Here is an 18,402-nt window from a genome sequence, read left to right on the forward strand (position 1 = left end):
GGGTTTAACTGGTCTGGAAGGAAGTAACCTGTATCTCAATAAAGGTATGGTTCCCTGGGTGTAACATTCATGTCACTGATTATTATATTATAATGTGGCAGATATACACAATGGAATATTATTCAGAATGAAAAGAGAATAAAATCATGGCATCTGCAGGTAAATGGATGGAGTTAGAGAAGATAATGCTAAGTGAAGTTAGCCAATTCCAAAAAAACAAATGCCAAATGTTTTCTTTGATATAAGGAGGCTGACTCATAGTGGGTTAAGGAGGGGGAGCATGGGAGGAACAGACGAACTCTAGATAGGGCAGAGGGGTGGGAGGGGAAAGGAGTCGGAACTGGGATTATAAATGATGGTGGAATGTGATGATCATCATTACCCAAAGTACATGTATGAAGACACAATGTGAAAGTGTGAATATACTGTGTATACAACCAGAGATATGAAAAATTGTGCTCTATATGTGGAATAAGAAAAAGATGCATTCGGCTGTCATATATAAATTCAAAAAATAAATAAATAAATGTTGAGAAATTAAAAAAAAAAAAAACTTTTGAAAACATAATGAAATAGGACCTCTGACCTGGGAATTTGGGCTATGCTGGAGACTTATGGAAAGTGGTTTGGATCAGGGGGAGTCTTTTGCATCCCCTCCTGGCTCAGCTATATTCTGACTGGCCCCAGGCAAGGTCTGCTCAGGGCCATGCCTCTTTTCTTCAGCTCACCTCCTTGTCCAAATTCTCTGTTTTCACCTCTTCCTCCTTCAGGTGACCTTACAAGAATGTCCTCATCTTTTCTCCTCTTCCTTCTTCTCTTCCCTAGTCCTTGGACAACACTCCTGTCATCTGACTCTCAGGGTCTAAAAACTGCCTATTGGCTATCCTCATCTTTCATCCCTTAAGAAATATTTTTTAATAATTCTAATCAGTAGGGACAAGGTCAACACATTTAGGATTCTGACCTTTAAACTCGCTTTAGAGAGAGGTCTGCTGCTTGTGCGCTCTCTCTCTCTCTCTCTCTCTCTCTCTCTCTCTCTCTCTTTCCTCCCTCAGAACATTAATGATGTGCAGCTCATGCACTGTTATTCACTGTTCCTTTCAGTCAATTCAGCTATAAGACCCAGTGATAGAAAATTTCAATTTATTCTTGAGTGAAAAGTCAGTAAACCAGGCCAGGAGGCCCCTCTCTGAAAAGCCTTCAGTGCATCTCACCCAGTCGCACCTTCTTTGCTCTGCTTCCTGACCTTGATCCCCAGTGTTTTATCCTAGAATGATAAGCAAGCCCCAGGGCAAGACCCTGAGTGGAAGAGGGAGGTCTTAGATTCTCCTTCTGGAACCAAACTGCCGTTGGCCAGCCAAAGGGCACACAAACTCTCAGCTGTGCTGAGACAGTACAGTCCCCTCTTCTGAGCCACATCCTGGAGTCCTTAATAGTCCAGCCCCAACACAGCTGCACCATGGACCCCCAGGTAAGCCTTGCACTGGTCTTTCACATACAGAGAGAGTAAAGGCACAGCTATATCTGACTCTGTCTCTGACAGGTAACCAAAAGGAGGCTTTTCATCACTGATAGATTTGATTGGTGTATTATTTAAAATAGACCTAAACACAACCAACTTCCAGGCTGTGTCATTACTTGTTGACTACATCTTTAATTGTAACCCCTAAAGCTTGGGGTGGGGCAGGGTGTAGGTTGGCTTCATTCTGTGTTGTAAGGACAACCTGGCCCATACATGGGCAGTCCATAGGGACTGACATTATGTCTGGTATTCCATTGTCAGAACCTCAAGTCCTCCCACACTCTCCACAGAGGACTTGTTTATTTCATAGAGGAGCCCACAGGTAAAATGAACACATAATTTATCCTCCATGCTGGAACACTATTGAGATCAAGAGAGGCACCTTTCATTACAACACCACAAATACAGGCATTAACCAGAACTGTACCAGGCAAATGAGGATGTTGACCACACTATTCACTGGGATATTCAGATGCCAAAGGCCCCAAGCAGTTGACATAAAAAGTGAGGAAGAAACAAGGTGACCCAGGGCTGGGGTTGTGGCTCAGCGGTAGAGCGCTCGCCTCACACGTGGGAGACCCTGGGTTCGGTCCTCAGCACCACATAAAAATAAATAAGTGAAATAAAGGTATTGTGTCCAACTACAACTAAAAAATAAATATTAAAAAAAAAGAAAACAAGGTGACCCAGATCACCTTGTCCATGGCACCCTGTTCTCTGGAATTAAGGACAGGTCTTTTGGGTTGGAAGCCCTAACCAGCTGATTCGTAGGAGGCACTCAGCTCTGCAGAGCAATAACAAGAACAGCCTGTGCCCTTGGTGACAGCCAGAATAAGGGATGTGGGGAGACTTCAAACAGGGTCAGAGAGGAAAACAATGAGACTCAGGACTCACCTGAGCTTAGGAATTAGAGACAACAAGATGCAACATTAAAGAAGAAAATGCAGCACTCCAAGCAAGGAGTATGCCGTGATTTAGAGAGAAAAAGATGGGCAAGTACATTGGACATGGAGGGAAATTACAAAAGGCAGAAAGTAGACCATTGAGAAGTGTCTACGTGAGACAACAAAGCCCAGCACAGTAATGAAGAGAGTGAAAATGGTGTGTGCGGGGTCAGAATGGCTCTGCATTCCAACTCAGCACGGCCCAGGGTGTGACATCTAGGGTACGCACACCTCAGTCTCCTGACCTGTGTAATGGGAGTAGGGGAAGTATCTTAAAGGATTCTCAATGCACTAAGAATTGTTAGGGGTAACTGAGAGTCTGAGCATGCTAGGAAAGTAAGCCACAGGAAGAAGACACCCAAGGAAGATCATCAGTTTTGTAGCTTAGGATGGAGAAAAGAGTAGAGTGGAAAGAATGGTAGTTGCTCATCACCTAGGCAATGTGGAGGCTTCATAAGCTGTGACCTGAACTAGACCTTGCTGTAGAAGTGGAAAGGTGGGACTAAGTTTGGTGCTTGTATGGGGAAGGAATCAGAACAGAGCTGGTACCACGGCCATAAAATCTTTAAGCTAAGAATGACCCTTAGAAATAGTCCAGTTGGATCTTCCTCTCAGAAGACCATCTACAATGTAATACTGAGAAAACTATAAGTTTAAGACCCTAAGAAGGAGATGGAGAGTATTGTGGACTGAATGTCTGTGTCCTCCAAATTAGTAGGTTGGAATCCTAATCCCCAAGGTGACATTATTAAGAGATGGGACTTTGGGGAGGTGAGTAGGTCATGTTGGTGGTGCACTCATGAATCAGATGAGTGCCCTTATATAAAGGGGGCTCTAGAGAGCTCCCTTGTCCCTTCCACCATGTGAGAACAAAGCAAGAAACTAGACACCACGTCCTCTGTTTCCTTGATCTTGGACTTCACAGCCTTTGGAACAATGCACAATAAATTCATGCTGTTTGTCATCTACCCAGTCTATGACAGTTTGCTAAACCAGCCTGAGTGAAGACAATGGGCTCTCAAGGATGATTATAAGTTTTGAGTAAAAGGAAGAATTGAATGATTTGAATGTAGCAGAACCCACAGACACCACCTGTTATGGGTGACCTAGAAAATTGCCAGCCTGATTCAGGGGTTGAGTCTCTTGAGATTCTTTCCAATGGTAAGATCACATTGTATTTTTTCTCTAACAAATATCCACTTACCTAATCTTCCAGCAGAGGAAGAAGGGTGATGAGGAGACGATGTGGTTGAGATGGGATGGCATCTACCACTCCCCCTTACCCCATCCGTCACAAATATATTTACTTTTCTGACCCAATTATGCCTGTAAATGAGATGGACTCCGTGCCTGGAACATCTTCTCTTCCTTTTCCATCTTTGCCTAGAAGGGTCTTCTTTATACTTCAGTGTTGATTCAGGTGTCACCTTTTCTAGGAAACCTTCCATGACTCGCAGTTTATTCTTCATTTGTTCTTATCCCACATCCATTTCTTGACCTTCTGCTCTGGTCTATTTGCCGGTAGCAGACCCAGGAGAGTCCCTCATGTGGCCTCTTTGGCTTTCATCTGGGTCTTGCCTATGGGAGACACTGGCAGGGCATTGGGATGTGAGAGTAAAAAGGGATGGTGTCATTCCTCTTGCTCCTTCCCTGTGGTAGCACCTCATACCTGGTGGCCGCTGTGACTCCCGAGACTTCTCTCATCTCGACGCCTCCTCTGGTTTTCTAGCGCTTGCTGAGCTCTGGTAAAATCATTTCCCTTCCGTGACCTTTGAGTTTCAGGGCGTTAAGAGTTTCCCAGGATCATGGAACTCAGTGCCTTCACATCTTGTTTTGGTTTCCCTGACATCACCTATGCCTCTATAAATGTCCCTTCAAGAAAGCTCCCTCAGTTGAACCACGTGGGTAAAACTAACGTTCTTCTAAGACCCTGACTTCAAATTCCCCTCTTGTGTATACTTTTTGTGTCCTTCGGTTTTTTTTGTTTCTCTTTTTTCCTTCTAACATCCTCTGCTTACATGGGTTATAGTAGTGAATACAGGGTATTATAGTGGTTAGTTCATTGTCCACCTCATTTTCTGAATTATTTGCTCTTGAAAGACATGATTTTGATTATTAGGCCTGGAACATGGCGTTCAAAAAAATGCTCAGATCCACTCATTCTGTCTTATAATTCTTAAATTAATGTTGAATGCCTTTCTCAAAAACAGCTTTAGGAAGGGAAATGTAATTGATGTAAAAGAACTCAATAAATGGTAAAATTGTATAAATTTTGTGTATTACAGAGCGCTTTGCTGTTTAACAGCTTTGTTGTCACAGTCATTTCTTGAAAAAAATGCATTCAGCTAAGTGACAGAACCTGTTGTTGAGGAGCCTGGAGGTTGGTGGAACCCAATGACAAGGGTAGGCAGAAGAACCAGGCAGCCAGGGTCCAAATGCGGGTTCTCCTGCTTTCCAGGTCTGTAACTTCACTCCTTAAACTCTCCTGACCTTTAGTTCTCATCTATGAGCGGAGGAAAATAATGGCCCCAACCTGATAGTGCACAGTAAATAAGTTGATACTTGTAAAGCGCCAGGACAGGGTCAGATACATAGTAAAAGTCCAATAAACACTCCTCTCTTATTCTTGATAAAACTCTGATCTCATAAATGTGTTCAAGAAAATACGTCTTAGCTTTGCAACATCCATAGCTTCTGAAATAAAGACATGTAGGAAGACACGCAGAGAATGTTCCCTGAGCTAGAGCACTTGAAACGCTCCTAAACACCACAGCCCCCAAACTCCATGCCCTGTTTTGTCCCACAAACCTCAACATTACCCCAGAATGCATTCAACAAACATTTATGTAGCACCTACTGTATGACAGGGCTTCTGTCTCCTCCTTTACGCCAGACATGGAGATAAACTGAGGTTTGCAGGAAGACTGTCCCAAATTCAAATCCTGGCTCTGCTCCTCAGAAGGTAGGAATAAACCCGACAATTCTCTTACTTTTTCTCATCTGAAAAAAATTATGAGAATAATGCCTATCCATTGGTTTGAAGTGAAGAATGATCTGAACAATAGATGCTACATAGTATCAATTTATAAATGTCCATTTGGGTGCTTTTCCTTCCAATGGAAAGGACCAAAGGATGGAAGATGTCTGGGGTCCCAAAGGGCGCTTCTCCCTTGCCCTGTCTCAGCTCATGCACATATTTCAGAACATCCCTGCAGCAAACATGTGCAGTTCTCAGCTTTCTTATCACCACCGTCGCAAGAAAAGGAAAGCAGAAAACTAAACAAATCCAGGAATATTTTGATCAACTTAGCCTCAGCTTGTAGTTCCACTTACTTTTCTCCTTCTTCAACACTTTAAAGTGGCAGAGGAACCAAAGAAGGTGAATAAGGGCTTCTAAGTGTGAATTTCTGAGTCTGAGCAAGTCGAGAGGAATGTGCATTCATGGAGGTCAGCCAATGTGGACATCTGGCCCAGGCAGAGTGAGGAAGGGGTTCCTGCAAGGGTGGTCAGCAAGGGAAATTGAACCCCAAGTACCTAAAGAAGGGTGTCTATGTTGAGATAACCAATGCAAAATGTCGAACTTGGGTCAGCTAAATGGGCTAGATGCAGGGGGGTAACTCAGAATGAGTACTCAAACCTGCTTAGGCTAAGATGGACATTTATGGGGAAGGGTTGGAGAGACATCAGCAAAGATGCAGGACTGGTTATATACAAGGTGAATAAACAGATAAATAGATTAAGGATGATAGATTGAGATCACTGGGGGGAAAAGAGTATCACAATACAAAAGGGAGGAAAAAATAGACCATGAGTATAGGAATGCAATTGGGTAGTAAGTTCTACAGCATATTTGGATAACTCTTGTTTACCACAATTAATTAAATAGTTAAAAACAGCTAACACAGAGGATTTTCAGTGTTCTAAACGGAAGGAAATATAAATATCTGAGGTAATTCACATGCCGATTACCCTGATCTGTGTATTGAAAGTTCACATGGGCTTTCCTAAACATGTACAATTACTATGTGTTAAGTAAAAACAAAAATTAAGACTAGACTACGTAGCATTGATTTGGAATTAGAGATATCAACTTGAACTTTTATTTTTTGTATATACAGACACAGCTATCAATAAAAATTGTGTGTGTGTGTGTGCGCGCGCGCACGCACGTGTGCACACACATTTATGTGTACCCCTATCTTTGTCCACTGAAAGGTCCTGGAGTTAGAGACATTCCCAAAGCAATGTGCACATCTAGTGCCATTTCTTGACATCAAAATATCATTTTTCACTAAAAGGAACCATGGTTCCTTGAAAAAATGGCTGATTCCATGGCTAAGATGAGAATACAAATCCGGAATTTCTGCTTATCCCATAAAGTAAATATGCCCAGAGCATGATGGAGACAGCCCAGGAGGACACACAGCCTGAGCTGCTGGAAGGAGCTCCCAGTGTCCAGAAGTGACTTGTGCTTCCAATTTGAGCATCAAAAACAAAAATGAGAGCAGTAAATTGTGACCCATTGAATAAAGACAAAAACTCAACTCCAATAAATAAATAAATTAATAAATTAATTAATTAATTAAATGTTTGTCAAAGAACAGGGTATTCGCAGGTTTTTAAAAGTAATTCCCTAAAAAAAAAAAAAAAAAAAAATCCTATTAATCAGAAGTGGAAGAGAAAGTGTCACTTTTTGGGGAGGTATCTACAGGACATCATCTTCATTAAGTGACTCAAAAATGGGACAGAAGTACATGATAGGATGTACTTAGAAGACCACAGCCTCATTCCCATGACATTCCTAAACCTAAACTTGAAAAACCTTAGGTAATCCAAGACTGAAGGACATGCCACAAAATAGCCTGACTCCAATTTCCAGTGCACATCAGGGAAGATAAATTGTTCTCAATAGAAAGAGACTGGAGAGACATGTCTAAATGTAGCACAGGATTCTGGACTGGGCCCTCTTGCTGCAGGACATAGCTGGGCATCTGAAAACATTTTTGGTGGGTCCGAGTATTAATTGTAATAAGGTACCAATGTCAACTTGGTAGTTGTTGAGAATAATGTCCTTGTTTGCAGGAAACATAACTAAAGAATTTAGGAGTGCTGGAGCATCAAGTCAGTGAATTCCATTAAGTGATTCAATTGAAACTAATTATTTTTATTGGACTTTCAGACTTTCTGTACATTTGAGATAGCATCAATGTCCAAACTACATACATTAAATAAAATTTCTAGCTGTTGCCACAAACTGTCCACGGGAAAGAGTGCTGGTTCCCTCCCTCCTTTCACAATTACATTCTATCTCCCAGATTTTTTTTTCCCCTTTTTTTCTGCTGTGCTAGTATTAGCTGAGGCTGTGTGTTTAATTTTACATCCTATGCTGGGAATGTTTTAAATCAGAGAAGAAGGCCAAAGAGGCAGAGTAGGAGTGAAATAATATACTCCAGTGATCTTTATGGATTCCCAGGGCCCTGAAAATGCAAACACTTATTATGTTGACCTCCCCAACTTTGCCCATAACTGAAGGTATCATGGCTACTTAAGAATCTGGCGCAGTAATTGCTACCATAAACTATGCACCGCAGCCCTTGCTAGGACACACTTGGCTCTAGCTGCCAGCAAGATTCACACTAACCCTCACCAGGATTCATGGGTGGAGCGGTCTCCAGATGAATGCCCCCGGATAGGATAGAAATCTAAGTTCAACTTCATTTCCTCTGGAAAACAACTATCTGCTATTATCTCTGAACCCAAAGCCATTTCTGAAGAGGAAAGCTTTCTGGAAATCCATGGAACAGGCAGAGAAAAGACAAGGCTTTGATTTAGATGCAAACCCCAAGCATCACAATGTTCCCCTGTCTGAGTTCATTTGCGCTGCTGTAACAAAATACTACAGATAGGGTGGCTTACAAACAACAGAAATTTATTGCTCAGAGTTCTGGAGCCTGGAAGTGGAAGATTCGGTGTCTGGTGAGGGCTTTGTTTAAGTCAGCTTCTACACCGCTGCAACCAAAAGACCTGACAAGACTTTTTATTTTTATTTTTTTTTTTTACAAAAACATCAGAAGTGTTTATTAAAAAATGTGGATTTCTAGGAAAGGTAGCAGAATACAACAGTCATTAATATGGTATTATGTAAAAATGTGGATGTGTAACCGATGTGATTCTGCAACTTGTATTTGGGGTAAAAATGGGAGCTGATAACCCATTTGAATCAAATGTATGGAAGATGATATGCCATGAGCTTTGTAATGTTTTGAACAACCAATAAAAAAAAAAAAGAATAAAAGAAAAAAATAAAAAATGTGGATTTCTCATGGATCCTTCACCTAGTTTTTCCCAATGATAATATCTTATATTAACCTACTGCATTTTCATAGTGAGAAAACTGGTATTGGTACAATATTGTTAAGAAAGCTAAATGCCTTATTTAGGTTTGCTGGTATTTATATGCATTCTTATTTCGTGTATGGTGTTATGATTTGCTGACCAACTCTACAGTTATCATAATTCCTTTTGGAAATCTAGGTTCGGTTCTGACAAGAACAATTTTGAGGAGGAAAAGTTTATCTGGGGACGCATGGGTTCAGAAGTCTCAGTCCATAGGTGCCTGACTCCATCCCTCCCAGCATGTGGGGAGACAGAACATCATCATAGCTGGGGACATGAGAGCAGGAAGGAGAGAGAGGGCTCTGCTCAACAGGACAAAATATAAACCAATGACATGCCTCCTAATGACCCCCTCCTCCAGCTACACCCTACCTGCCTACAGGTACCATCCCGTTAATCCCTGTCATTGGACTAACATACTGAATAGGTTGAGCCTCTCACAACCCAATGATTTCATTGACTCACACATGAGCTTTGGGGAGGATGCATTTCATATCTAAACCACAGCAGGCTTGTCTCCTCATAGACAAAGCCTTCTAGCTGTGTCCTCATATAGTGGATGGCGTGAGGGGTTGCTCTCTGGGGCCTCTTTTATCAAGACACATATCCCATTCATGAAGACTCTGTCCCCATTGGCCTAGTTGTCCAAAGGTTCCACCTCTGAATGCCACCATCTTAAAGGCGAGTACTTGAACACAGACCACTGGTCCATAGCATGCCCTCGGTGTGTTTCTGCTGGCCTGTGGTTGTGGGGTCTAGAATTCTGGAGAGAAAACCATCCCCAGTTTCTTCTATTTCAAGACTGTATCAAAGTAGGGCTGATGAGGCAGGAAAGAAGAACTTTGGGGGTTTCATCTGAAAAGAATAATTTCAGTATTCAAAAGATGACCCAGAAATGAAAGAGATGGAGCGTTTACATGAAACAACTTCATATGGGCACCTTAAGCATAGAACTTGGGCTCATTATATTTACTTCAATTTGAATCAAATAACAAACAAAATCTCATATTTAGGTCCTGCTCTGGACAATGGCCAGTTCCAAGTCACCTGAGATTTACAGACATAGAAAGAGAATATTGAATAGATTGGGTGGTATAATAGTTTCAGATCCTAGCTCTGCTAATGACTAATTACATTAAATACCTACTTTAATATTTCTAAGTACAAATTTCTTCAGCTATAAAAGGAGAATTCCACTAACATCACCTAGTGTATAGGATTTTAAGTAGTATTTTATGATACTGAATGTATAAAACGCTTGACTAAACACCTGACTCTTGGCAGGCATTCAGCAAATATGAGCTATTATTACCATTGTTGTAATACTACCGATCGTCAGGATAGAACAGGACATGCTGTAGTAACAAATAAGCCTCAAACTCTTGAAGTCTTAACATAGTTACAGCTTATTTCTCATGCATCCCAATTTCAGTGTAAAAGAGGCGAACTTCCTCTGCCAGGTAGTTGTGCCAACTGGGACACATAGTCTCCAAAGTTGCCATGGCCAAGAAAAAGACAGGGGAGAGCTCCTAATGTACACCCCAAAGTGGCACACATCCCTCCTGCTCATAACCTCAATCTCATGGCCTCAACCTAGTTGCCCTCCCACATGCCAGAAGGAAGAAGCAGGTGGACACACAGCAAGATCTGTCCCATAATAAGCAACGAGTCAGGGTCCATGAGCAAATAAGGTCAAGGAACAAGTCAACTGGCTTAAGTACCTCAACTATCATAGAAGAGGCAGGTTTAAAAAGAGCCCTGGAAAAGAAAGAATATAACCAGAAACCCAAAAATACAGATATACAAGTCTGGGCACATGGAAGAAAGAGACCTCTCTTCAGAGTGGGAGCAAAGAAAGACTTCATGGCAGTCAGAGCATCGGAGCTGGACCCTGAGTGCTACGTAGGACTAGAACGTAGAGTCAGGAACAGGAAGGTGCTCAAAAGTGCCGCATTTATGAGGCTGCTCCCAAGGCCAGTTGCCCAGCTAGCAATGTCTCCAAGTGGAACCTGATTCTGTAGGGGAATTCGGAATGTGAATGCAAAGTTTCATCCAGTATTAACAAGAGGTGAAGGAAGTGGAAATGACGTCAAAGACCTAAGGTACTGGGTTGAGAAAGATGTGAGCCTTTGTGAAGCCAGTTGCTGTTGGCATGTTGGTATGTTGTTTCCAATGGTCTCAGGGGAAGACTGGGGGTTTTCTGGATCAACTATTACTGCGTGACAACTTGCTAGTAGTAATTTGTTAGTAGGTCAAGACCTCCTTAGCAGGTCAGGAGTTCACGTGGGACTCATCAGGTGGTCCTTCTCTCCCACATATCATGGATGAAGGCGACTTACTGACATTCAACTGGTGGACAGTTTGATCTGGAGGACCCAACAGAGCTTTACCCGTGTATCTGTCACCTTAGCAGTGATGGCTGGGAGGCTGGGCTCAGATGGGAGTGCTACTCTGAATGGAGTGCCAACCTTGGCCTCTCTAAAGGAAGGCAGCAATCCAACTGTTCACATGGTGGTTCAAGGCTCCAAGAGCACGTGTTCCTGTGAGCAAAGTGGAAGCCACACGGCCTTTTCTGGACTTTTATGGACTTTAGTCTTGGGGATTACATGGTATCCATTCCACCATGTTCTGTTGGGTAGAATAAGCCCAGATTCCAGGGGAGGGGAGTTAGAACCTATCTCTTGACGGAAAGAGGATCAGAAATTTGCAGCCATCTTTAATCAGCCACATTGAGCTTTGGAATATTTCAAACATACAGAAATATTTTTTAATAAATAAAAATAAATTAGCAAGAGCTTCCTGCACCTTTCTTCTTTATAAAACATGGTGCTAGGAAACACCCGAGAAGCCTAATGGCAGGCAGTACACAGCAGACATTCAGTCAGGGTCATGGGGTCTCATTGCTGGTTCCAAATGGTAGTGTGGGCCTAGTTAGGTCACTCCACGTCCCATATGTCAGTGTCCACATCTGTAACATGGGCACAGCCACCCTCCCCTGCCATGGCTGGATTCGTGGAAGGGTAATTAAATGGGTGGAGAAAGCCTTTGAAAATGTGGAAGGCTGTGTAGCCAAGTACTGCATTAGTACCAGCGGTGGAAGCTACCCTCAGGGAACTAATTGTCTGGTTGGGAAAGTAAAACCTTGCTGGCATGAAAAAAATGTGTGAAGAATACAAGACAGCATGGGACAGAGAACAGGCCACGAGGCTCTGACTATTAGCACGGCAGGAAGGAGAAGAGAGGGACTGATCGGAGCCTTTGGGAAAGCTCGCCAGTGGTGTATCAGATTTCTCTCCCATTGAAGAGGTGATGGATGTGCAGATCTGCAGGAACTCTGGGAATTAACATTCCTAACATGCTCATGCACACTGCTGTTGTGTCTCAGGACCAGGTTTTATTTGTAACTACCTCATTGGGTCGGGGGGAATGCCCAACTCTGTCCCCTTAATCCTGCCTATCCCTGAGTCTTTATCAAAGTACACAGCAGCCACACAGGAGGCTGCCATGGCCCAGTGCCCTTGGCAAAGCTTGGGCTTCTGAAGCCTTCAGGTCTCCGCCCTCCCTTGGCTTCACTGAATTTGCAAGAGACTGAATCTAACAAGCCCTGCAGCCCCTCCTCGGGCCTCCTTTTTGATCTCTGATAGCTGCTTCTGAGTGACAGCTTCCAGTGGCTGTATCACCTTTGTCCAGAGCAGAAGCAGCTCAGTGCTTGGGGACCCACAGCTGGAAGACCCTGCCTCTGCTGTTGCTGCTGTGGCTGCTGCTGCTGCAGTTGGCCAAGCTGAAGCATGGGAGGGCAGGCTCTCTTACTCTAGTCAAGGAAAGTCAAAGGCTGCTCAAAGGCTCTGCTCTGGGGCAAACCTCTGTTCTGGCTCCTTCTGCTATGCAGGCTAAAACTCCCCAACACAGCAAGCAAAGGCTGGATGTCCGCAGTGCCTTGTGCTGTTCTCACACTGGGCTAGCTCAGCTCATAGCAGCCGAAGATGCTCACAGCCAGTTTCCAGAGGAAACTATTGTTCACAAACTAGGCAGTCACTCACATTTGCCACCACAGAGGAGACGGCAAAGGCTCTGATAGGTACGGTGACTGTGAAGCCACAGAGCTGCAGGGGAGGAGGTCAGACCCCGGCACACTGCCACCACTCTGCCCTGCCACCTTCCAGCCGATATCAGATCATTTTATACTCTTCTCTGCTTTGCCACCTCTGAGAAGGCTGAACTCTGTGTGAATAGGCTCCTTCACTCAAGTATCTGCTTTCTGTCCCCTGTTCCTTATTAGTCCTGATCTCTAGTGGATGACATCCGCCTGCCCAGTCTCTGCCGTCTGTCCTCCATAACACTGTGCTACAGTTTCTCTCTTCCCAGACTTTGTTTCTTCAGTGCCAAAGTGGACTCACTGATTCTGTGTGTGTTTGGAGATTCACTCCATGTTTCATCAACAGTTCTCAATGTATTTTTATTGCTTCTTTTCCAAACATCATTTTCTGTGGCTTCCTGGGTCTTTTTTATAAAGATGGCTAATGAGCCATAATGGGCCATATGAAGACTGGCAAATCCTTTAAGTTTCTCTACCTCTTTTCTTATTATACTGATTTCCATTTTTGTGTATGTTAAATGTGGACACTGGTCTGCTCTGCTGGACTGGTCAGCTGGGGTTCCTCTACACAGCCACGGCACTCCTGCCCTGAGGGTTACCTCAGAAAAGGCCATACTTGGACTGCCTCCAGCTATGCATTTGAGTCAATCATTGTAGCTTCTGAGAGCCACAGAGATACCCACTGTCCAGGCCTATTTTGTGAGGGTGCCTCCTAATTTCTAAAGCAGACCCTGAGCTTGCTAACCTTAGCCATCATGCCTCATGGTAGGCCAGAGCCATATTGATGCAGCTGATCCTGTGTCTGCAGATTTCCTATCTGGCTGGTTGTAATCCTTTGAACTTGTGCTGTGGCTTGGTCCCCAGTGTAACCGTGTTGAGAGGTGTCAGTCCTTTAAGAGGGATTAGTACTTTCTTGTAGCTCTGGTGGGACTGGACCATTCGCCTTGAGAGTGGGTTGTTATAAAGTAAGCCTGGCACTTCCCCTTGGTCTTTCTTTCACACATGCTCTTCTGCACACCCCCACTTCCATTTTCCACTGTTCTAACTATGAGCTGAACCTGCATGAGACCCTCACAAGAAGCCAAACGGATGTTAATGCCAAATAAGCCTGTTTTCTTTAAGTATGGAATAAGACCCTGGTTGAACCATATGGCTTTTGCTCTCAGGCCCTGTGGCCATGGGGTTTCAGAAACATGCCATTTCCACCACATACCATGCCTGCCCAGTGAATTGATCAGTAAGAGTTGGGATCAGTGTCATTTTTACTGTGATTATTGTCAGGATAGGAATGATATACAAAAGACAATGTGATGTGGGGAAGAAGCAGAACAGGAGCTCAGCTCTGCCATCAGACCAAACTGAACGTGAGTCTTGACACGGTTTCTTCATCTATAATATGGGGATATTTTTATGTCTCACAGGGCTTTATGATAAATAGTGGTAAAAACAAAAAATGGCCAAGGAGACTAGAATTCACCAGAGCTAAACTGTCCTTGCTGCCACCAAGAAGGGGAAGTTTCAGCAGCATCACAGGATGATGGGCCAGAGATATTTGGAGGCCCAGGGATCCCTGGGACTTGGGCAACAGTGAATGCCAAATGACCCAGTGAAAACATCCCCTTTCCAAGGACCCAAACTTTCTCCTCCACATGTTCCTCAGGGCTTCCCTCCTCAACCTGTTCTTCACTAGAATCCAGTGGGGAGCATGTTACTGTCCTCATATTACAGGTGTCAGAAAGGTCATCCCAGAAAGTTAGGTGGGTGAAGACTTACCCAATCTCATGCTGCTGCAAGCAACCAGAACAGACCCAATAAATTCTGGCCCTGCATAGAAGAATGCCCCCACATGATAGAGGCACTTTCCTTGTCCCTTCTCACTGATAAAATTTACTGTCAGAACTGTGATGAGCTCACTCCAGAAGAGTTCGGTGTGCACAGAGCCTCAGTTAGACTTTTGGTGGCATTTGTCTCTCCAAGGAAATGGGGAACTTTGGGGACAGATCCCTGCGTGCTGCAGCAGCCAACGCAGCATTGACACTTTTGAGCATTTACTGAAATGAACCAACAGACACCGCGCGGCCAAGGCTGCCTCCCAGGGTCCTAGGGAACTTGGGGCTGCCAGATGTCATTGGCACCCCAGGACAAGGCTGACTGGGACTGCGCTCCATCTTCTGCACAGGAGAGTGGGAGCGTCCCTCTTGATGCTTATTAACTTCAGTGCATCTAATTATCCTCCTTACAGCTGGGTAAGTTTGAATCGCCTCATCTCCCTGTGTCAGTTTCAGGGTTTGAAACGATTGACAGCTCCAATTAGCTGCAATTAGGAAGGATTAAAACCGTGTATCAGGCGGGTTTAGAGGTGGAGCCCCAGCTTCCTATGGCTTCCTTTGAGGTGTGGAGGGGCACCCTCACACTAAACTGTCTGTCTTGGTCTCTCCTTTTTTTTTTTTTCCAAAAAGGAACCCAAGAGACCCAGGCTGGGAAAGTAGCGGAGGAAGCCCATCTTTCTCATCAGATGGCCAGCTCTGGCTTGGGTTTGGCAGCTGATCATGGAAAGAAAGCTGAATCCCAACTAGAGAGTGAAGCAGAGAGCGTATGGGGGAAAAGAAAAAAAAAATGTCTTTGGAAAGGAAAAATCGTGGAGGCTGTAATCCCTATTGCAAAGGCTCCCCAGGAGCAGGCAGGCATGATGAATCTGGCTCCAGCGCGTTATTCCGCTTTGTTTACCTAAGTTTGACAATGCATATTTATGCAAATCGACAGTGGGTCTGCGTTGGCTGTTCATTAATTAGCATCTGATTCCTCCTGTGTTCGCCAGGCTTTGAGAATTCCAGCTAATTTGATAAACAGTTGATTTTCCTTTCAAAGCTCTTTAATGGGGGTCTCCTGACTGCACCTGACTGGCAGGGCCTGGGAGCTGCAACCCCCAAGGTGGATTCAGGGCCTGTAGAGGAAGAAACCACCAGTGTCCGGGAGGCAGCAGGCCGGGAAGACCCTCAGAAGGAGCTGGAACGTGCCTTGGAGGTTACAGAACCCGACCCTCACAGCCTGGACGAAGACCAGGGTCTCACATTTGTGTTTGAAAAGTCTCCATATGCAGTGACCTCATTTAATCATCACAGAATCCCCGATGTACAGAAAGAAAATATTACGGAGCACCATCTGGTTTTACCATATCAATAAGTATATTAGCAGCATCATCCCATTTCATGGACGTATGAACTGTGGCTCAAGGAAGACTGGCTAAAAACGGCCGGGGCGGGATTCAGAGCCAGCAGCTTCCCCAGCCTGCTTAGTGTCCGAGGATGAAAACATCTGCATCCAGAGAAGCCAGCCTAGGGAAGAAGGGTCCCCACCCCAGGAGGCGCCAGAAGAGGCTGAGATCACACTTTGCTGTGCCATCTCTGTGGAGAGCGCAGCGCCTGGCCAGGCTGAGAGAGGGTAGCTGGGGCGGGATTTCAGCAGAGGGGGTTGGTTTGTCTCGTGTTTATTCTGTGATGCTAGAAGCAGAACCCACGGGTCAGTGAAAGCTGCGGAGAAGTCCCTGCAGAGCCGTGGGTCCTGCTGTCCTCCCCCACAAACAGCCATCAGCCTTGGCTCAGGGAGGTCTGGGCCCTGCTGCCCGTTATGCTTGACCCCTAGTCTCTTGCTACCTGCTACTTTGAGGCCTTTTGTCCTCCCTGTCTGGGGCCACACACACACACACACACACACACACACCCTCCTGACACCTTCCTCCCACTCTACTATTCTGAGCACAGGAACCTGGCACAGCCCTGCAGCTGACCACCCTCTCGGAGTCCACCCCACCTCCTTTGGCCCAGCTCCAGCCCGTTTTATTAAGGCATCCATACAGTGTGCACCTCCCAGAAAGAACACCAGGATCTCGCTGTTTATAGCCACATCCAGGAGCAGAGGCGAGGACAGCACAGAAAACCTCATTCCTACAGAAGCTGCAGGAGTCACATTGGCCATGCTGGCCCTGGGGAGGCCCCCTCAGAGACTGGAGCCCCTTGCCTCTGCTGAGGCCGCTCTCAAAACCCTCCAGGGCTTTGAGCAGCAATCTGAGATGACCCCCTGGTGCATTTTATCTAAGCCTCTAACTTGGGAGGCTGTAGCCCCCATTTTGCGTGGTAATCCGCTGGCCGTGACAGAATGCAAATTGATAAATGATGTTAAGTGATGTCACGTTCTCCTACTCGGAGGCTCTGGAAAGCACCACTGTGTCCATGCAGGTGTTTTCTCTTTTCCTGAGTCATAGTGTCATCTTTAGTTTGCAGAAGGAAGTAGAGTGAGAGAGAGGGCAGCCCTGCCCCTGGCAGGTTAAGCCCACCTCCCTGCACAGCCTCCCCAAGCCAATCAGATGGGTATCGTCCCTGTCCAGCGAGGCGCTGGGATGGAGCTGCTCAGTAACAAAGCAGCAGCAGCTGCCTGCTCCCCCACATCCCTCTGTCCTTCCAGGACCCAGGGCCCAAGTCTCCGTTTCTGAGGGTGTTAGGAATGACAGTCTCAACTGAACAAACCAAAGCACCCCCCACCCCGGGATTAACCCTTGGAGCTTCAAATGGTAAATTGCTAAACACAATAAGCACACACATGTACACGTGTGCACGCGCGCACACACACACACACACACACACCCCCTAACTGGCCTCCCTCTGCCCTGATGTTTAATAATGCCAAAAAAGCTTTCATCAAGCCCCAATTGTGTGTAGGACCCTGAATTTTTTCTCTGAAAAATTTGAGCTAGGAATTAAAAATCATAATTTTAAAAAACCCTGAGACCACAGGCTAAGTATGGAGATGTTTACAGCATATTAAGCCAATGAGCGGAGGCCTGTGGAGGAAAAGCAGGTAGGGGGTCCCTCTTCTGCCTCCAGCTGGGTTACTTGGGCAAGATGCCTGCTAGGGTTTGAGACACCCCACCAGTTCCTACACTCTGGGGGGTGCAAGTCACCCCCATCTTACAGCTAGCATCCCCACCTGGTCAGCCCTCATACCTCAGAATTTGTGTCATGTAGGGAGACAAGGATCCTAATTCCCAGTGTAGATAAAAATCAGAGGGTCAGAGAGGTTGAGGGATTCTTCTGAGTTTGCCCAGCAAACTTAATGAGTTCTGAAACTGGGACTACATATTGTCATGCCTGCCACCCCATGGTTGATCGGGGAAATACTTTCAGGAGTAAGGTCCGCACACTTGTCCCCAGTATTTCTCGCAGACGGTCCTCCAAATTGGTCCCAGAGTGTGACTTGTAATGGAGTTTGGTGACTTCTCCTGTCACCTTGACCCTTCCCCCACATCAGTCCTACTCCTCTCCAAACATTGCCTTCTGAGACAGCTGGACCAGAGGAGACCATGGGGCTCCACGTGACCTCCTTGGCCACCCGCCCTCCCTGGCTGTCCCAGGCCAGCAGCCAGTGTTTCTCTGCTCTTTACCACCTGC

This window comes from Callospermophilus lateralis, chromosome 4 (assembly GCF_048772815.1).
Source record: "Callospermophilus lateralis isolate mCalLat2 chromosome 4, mCalLat2.hap1, whole genome shotgun sequence".
Taxonomy (NCBI): domain Eukaryota; kingdom Metazoa; phylum Chordata; class Mammalia; order Rodentia; family Sciuridae; genus Callospermophilus; species Callospermophilus lateralis.